Genomic DNA, 6,070 nt, shown 5'->3' on the forward strand with positions numbered 1-6,070 from the left:
CCGTTAGTGAACACATCCACACTCACAGCTTTAACTACTAACTACATGCGGATTACTTTCCAAATGCATTCCCAGACTAGAACTCTCTGGAGAACTCAGACCTGTACAATGGGGTCACATCATATCAGTATCTAACTTAAGTGAATTCAAATATACTCATTCAGTAATTTTCTTTTAAACAAGATAAATAAAACAAAACAAATAGCCCAGGCCATTCCACAAAATGAGGACTGTAGTGAATGTGGCTGTGATTTCCTAAATGCCTTGCATTTCCTAAATGCCTCTGGGACAGTGAGCATTAGTAAGTGGAGAATTTCAAGAGACTCCTGGCCCCAAAACATAAGCCAACTACTTCACCTCATGCTCAATTGAAAAAAAAAAGCCACAGTCTGTTTCAACGCTGGAGCAAAAGGTAAAAGGTACCATTCTTGCATTTGAATTTCACGCTTCAACCCAGCGCCTTCGTAAGAATTTTTGGTTCATTCTGATCCCGGCGGCAGCTGCAGCAATTCTCCTCTTCTGGGGCTCTCCCTGCCATCTCCTTCTTACTTCCAGGAACATGGCATCGGATGTGGCTGTTTCTGATGGCATCATCAAGGTGCTCAATGAGGCCAGAGTGGTGGCTCATGCCTGTAATCCTAGCATTTTGGGAGGCTGAGGTGGGTGGATTACCTGACGTCAGGAGTCCCAGACGAGCCTGACCAATATTGTGAAACTCCGTCTCTACTAAAAATACAAAACTTAGCCAGGCGTGATGGCGCATGCCTGTAATCCCAGCTACTTGGGAGGCTGAGGCATAAAAATTGCTTGAACCTGGGAGGTGGAGGTTGCAGTGAGCCGAGATCGCACCACTGCACTCCAGCCTGGATGGCAGAGCAAGACTCTGTCTCAAAAACAAAAAAAAAAAAAAAAAAAAAAAAAGAGAGAGAGAAAGAGAAAAGGAAAAAAAAAGGTGTTCAATGACATGATGACAAGAAGGAGCACAAGTCTTCAACAGCAGAGGAAGTGAAGACGCGTAAGATGGCGGTGCTCTCTGCCTCAGTGGGGACGAGATCATTATCCTTGAGGAGGGCAGGGGGACCCTGGCAGGTGAAGTGGGGTAGGCTGTTGACAACTCCTACACCACCGTTGTCAAGATGCTGCCAGACAAGGACTGCCACTATGTCCTCTGCGATGCAACCTATGAGACCAAAGAGAGCCAAGTGGAGGACCTGGTGTTTATCTTCTGAGCACCTCAGTCTGTACCCCTAAGAGTAGAATGATCTACGGCAGCTCCAAAGATGCCATCAAGAAGAAGCTGACAGGGATCCTGCATGAATTACCAGCAAATGGCTATAGGAGGTCAAGGACTACTGTACCCAGGCAGACAAGCTAGGGGCAGCACTGTCATCTCCTCCAGGGCAAGCTTTGGTGAGCCCCCTCGGGCTTCCTGCCTGGAGCATCTGGCAGCCCCAGACCAGCCCTTGGGGATTGCAGGCTGCCCCCTTCCTGCCAGATGGGACAGGCTGGGGGCCTTCCAACGAAGGGAGGGCAATCCCTTCACCGCAGTTAACCTAAGTTAGGAGTTAACCTAGTAAATCAGTTTGAGTAAGATTACTGTAGCTCCCACTACAGCAACAGACACCCTTTTTGTGCTCAATGAATATTATTGAATTAAGTTGAAGCAATATACAGAAAGATTTCAAGGGATGGAAAAGCACACAGTTTGGCAGAAAATACCAAGTAACTTCAGTATCGTGGAGGTGTGAAATGTGAGGTGGGGATTAGGGAAGCAAGGGGGCAGGAAAGAGGTGGCTGAAGGTGTTCTGGACAGGTGGGCAGGGCCTGCTTGCCACATATATCCCCATGCTAGGCTATGACATCTGTATCCCCAGAATATAGGGCCTATGTGCTAAGCTAAGGACTGGAAATTTCATTCTAGAATTTCTGAGAAGATTTGCAGTGTTTCAAGAAAGAAGGTGACAAGATAAGATTTACACTTCAGAATGCCTGACACTGGGTAGAGAAGAGATTAATATGGAAAGAGAATACAGACAAGGAGACCCTTTAGGAAGTTGATGAGAAGTGACCTCCACAAGTGATGAGGAAAAATAAAGACACAGCTGTTAAATCCTTAAGGCAGTTTTAAGGAAAATAGCCTTAAATTAAAATCCTTAGATAACATGTCCAGTAAACTGAGGATTTGCTGCTTTGCCAAGATTAATATCATAAAGTATGTATTCCTTCAACTCCTCTTCATGTTACATTGTCACCACATCTTAACACATTATTTTCTCCATTCATGTGTCTGAATAAATACCCTTTTCTCTTTCCCAAACCTCAACCTCTCTGAGCTCTTCTCCCAGCCCTCCTGCTGATCCTGAGATGAAATTTCTTCAGTGAACTTTCTTTCTTTGATACCTTCTTCCTCCCTCTTCCCTGACTTCCTTTTGTTTAAAAGCATGAACGCTCATATCTACTCTGAGCTGAATTTTTTTCTTCTTGAGCCTTCTAGAGTCAGTCTTAAGCCAGCCTTAAGCCTGGTCCCTTACGCCTTTTCCTACCAGCCTTTCTTTCTTCCTGCCTAATCTCACAAAAGAGCAACTCACTCATAGTACCCACCATCCACTTCCTCCCTAATTAACCACGTAATCTGGCCTTGACGCTCCAGGAATCTGTCCTCCCGAAGGCCCTTACATCCTAGCAGGATGAAGCATGTGCAAAACAACACACCCCAAGGCAGTAGCGAAACAGTGCAAATAAAGGCCAGAGAAAAAGGAGGCAGGAACACAAGAAGGACTTGGCGTATGACCCGCGTCTTGGAGGAAGGGCCACCTCGTTCTCACAGGCTACAAAAAGCTAACTCAATTTAGGCAAAAAAAGGTATGTATTGTCCCCAGCAGAAGAGAAATCCAAGGAGGGATCTCAGGGTTTCACTGATGCCTATCAGGGCACATTCCTGAAATCCCTTGACTCCTTGGCCCTGCTCCCACGTTGAGTTTGTTCTCCGACAGGTTTTGCCACGCCGTAGAATAAATGGTCGTGGCAGCTCCAGGCTCACACAGCCTCAGAGCTGATGGTCACGGTCTCTCCCCAGATGCCCACATCAACCCCGGAAAAAGGCTGGCTGCTCAGCTTACCTCACATGCTTCCTCCAGAGCTTCCAAAAAAAAGGGAGGGTGTGACACGGAAGGAATAACCAGCAAGTATGATAGGATTTTAGCAAGAGAATACTTGAGGGAATTGAGAGACAGAGATGGTGATTGCCAGGGTGTATTTGGAGGAGAATATGCATTCCCATGCATAGGGAGAAGGATACGAAGAGAAGTTGTCACTGAAAAAGATGTTGGGAATGAAACCGAGGCCTAGAATGTCATTCTAAAGTTATATGTGTGATTTTTTTTCCCTTGCCAGAAGTGGGGGGATTGTTTACTTTTAGGCATCGGACACACACTGATGGCTATTAAGCAGGACAATGACCAAGTGTAACTGAGGCTTTAGAAAAAAAAGTTGATGGAAATATCAAGTAAAATGGATAGAGGAAGATATTCCTGAAAGAACAAGGAACCAGGCCGGGCGCGGTGGCTCAAGCCTGTAATCCCAGCACTTTGGGAGGCCGAGACGGGCGGATCACAAGGTCAGGAGATCGAGACCATCCTGGCTAACACGGTGAAACCCCGTCTCTACGAAAAATACAAAAACTAGCCGGGCGAGGTGGTGGGCGCCTGTAGTCCCAGCTACTCCGGAGGCTGAGGCAGGAGAATGGCATAAACCCGGGAGGCAGAGCTTGCAGTGAGCTGAGATCCGGCCACTGCACTCCAGTCCGGGCGACAGAGCGAGACTCCGCCTCAAAAAAAAAAAAAAAAGAACAAGGAACCACAGGTCATGACAGTAACGTTCCTAGACTGCTGTAAGGTAGAAGGGTCATCTCTTACGGAGGCACAATGATGCCTTCTCGAATAGGAAAAGGGGTAACCACTTGTGGAAAGACAGTAGAGTAAGACAGCAGAATCTTGATCCTGAAGATTTATGGTTAAGGATGGTGGGGAAAGATAGTTCTAATAATAGAATCCTCATAGCACATCAGTGCAGTCATACTAGCTGTGTAAACATTAAAATACTTCTGGGCCGGGCACAGTGGCTCATGCCTGTAATCCCAGCACTTTGGGAGGCCAAGGCAGGCGGTTCATCTGAGGCCAGGAGTTCAAGACCAGCCTGGCCAACATGGTGATACCTCGTCTCTACTAAAAATACAAAAAGTTAGCCAGGCATGGTGGTGGGCAACTGTAATGCCAGCTACTTGGGAGGCTGAGGCAGAAGAATCGTTTGAACCCAGGAGGCAGAGGTTGCAGAAAGCTGAGATTGCACCATTGCACCCTAGGCTGGGCAACAAAAGCAAAACTTCATCTTAAAAAAAATTAAATAAATAGAAAATAAAATACTTCTACTTCTATATCGGTTGGTAAATAGTCGATACCCTAACATGCCCTCCCATGGTCACTGCCTCTTTACGCCAATCCCAGGACCCAGAAACTTCATGTTCCAGCAACTACAGCATTGAGCCTGATGGTGGGGTGGTGGGATGGGGGACGGAATTCAGAACCTGCTGCATTATACCATGGTCCAGGTCCTGTGCGCAGACTGGTTGATGCCTGCACCATACTAATTGTTCAATATTTGGGATCTAAGTCCTAGGTGAGAGCAGACCTCTCATGGAGAAAAATTCCTAAACTATTTCCCTAAATCTGAAAAGTGTTGGGAAGGTTGGGCCACCAAAGAACAGTTAACGGATGAGGAGCTGCATATTCATAGATGGGCTACACACCCTTGTGATGTTGTGATTTATGTAAGAACTATGTATTTGGTCCTTGTCCCAGTTTCCTGGTACACACAGCTCCTAAAATTCTTGGAATCTCCGCAGGGATAAGTATTTTTGTATGCTAATGAGATGGCTGATGGTTGGGGACTCTGGTAGCCTCCAAAAGGGGGCTGGTTGCCAAGGGAACCAACCATGTGATTGGATGGTTGGAACTTTTATCTCCACCCTACCTTCACCTCCAGGCAGGGGGAGAGAGAGGACTGATGGCTGAGTTATTCACTAATGGCCAATGATGTAATCAATTGTGTCTTTGTAATAAAGCCTCTGTAAAAACTCAAAGGACAGGGCTCGCAGAGCTTCCAGGCTCCTGGACGTGTGGAGGTGTCTGGAGGGTGGAGCACCTGGGAGCACATGGAAGGAAGCTCTGTGCTCCTCTCCACCTGCCTTGCCCTGTGCATCTCCTCATCAGGCTGCTCGTCGGCATCCTTTATTAATATAACAAGCCAGTAAATGTGAGTAACTGTTTCCCTGAGTTGTGAGACATCCTAGCTAATTAATGGAACCTGAGAAAGGGGTCCTGGTAACTTGATTGATAGCCGGTAGGTTGGAAGCATAAGTGGGCTGGGCACAATGGCTCACACCTGTAATCCCAGCACTTTGGGAGGCCAAGGTGGGTGCTGAGTTCCGGGAGTTTGTGACCACCCTGGGCAACGTAGTAAGACCCCCATCTCTATAAAAAATAAAAAATTAGCCAGGCATGGTGGCACGTACCTGTGGTCCTAGTTACTCAGGAGGCTGAGGTGGAAGGATCACTTGAGCCCAGGAGATCGAGGCTGCAGTGAGCCAACGCTGCACTCATCCTGGGCAACAGAGTAAGACCCTGTCTCAAAAAAAAAAAACAAAAGCAAACAAACCCAGAAGTACAGGTGACAACATGCTATGGACTTGCAATTGGCATCTGAAATAGGAGCAGTCTGTGGGACGGAGCCCTTAACCCGCAGGATCTGGCTCTAACTCCAGAATTAAATTGAATCATAGGACAGCCTGTTGGTGTCTGCTGGGGAATTGCTTGGTGGGTGGGGGAAAAAAACCCACACATTTTGGTGACTGGGGAGCTCTGTGCTGTGGGGAGTGTGAATAGGAAAACACTTTGGTTTTCACTAGCTCTTATACCCTTCTGTGGAGCTCACTGTCTGTGGCAGTCAGACTTTGCATTATTGTTCATTTTTAGCTGGGACTAGGATCCTCACCAGCAAATTTCATGCTGGGAAA

The 6,070-nt window shown here is 47.0% G+C and overlaps 1 pseudogene; it reads left to right on the plus strand.

Annotated features, from left to right (window-relative positions):
• Positions 1-559: 559 nt before the first annotated feature.
• On the plus strand, positions 560-1,557 carry LOC111550987 (annotated as a pseudogene).
• Positions 1,558-6,070: the final 4,513 nt, after the last annotated feature.

Source organism: Piliocolobus tephrosceles, chromosome 1, assembly GCF_002776525.5.
Source record: "Piliocolobus tephrosceles isolate RC106 chromosome 1, ASM277652v3, whole genome shotgun sequence".
Taxonomy (NCBI): domain Eukaryota; kingdom Metazoa; phylum Chordata; class Mammalia; order Primates; family Cercopithecidae; genus Piliocolobus; species Piliocolobus tephrosceles.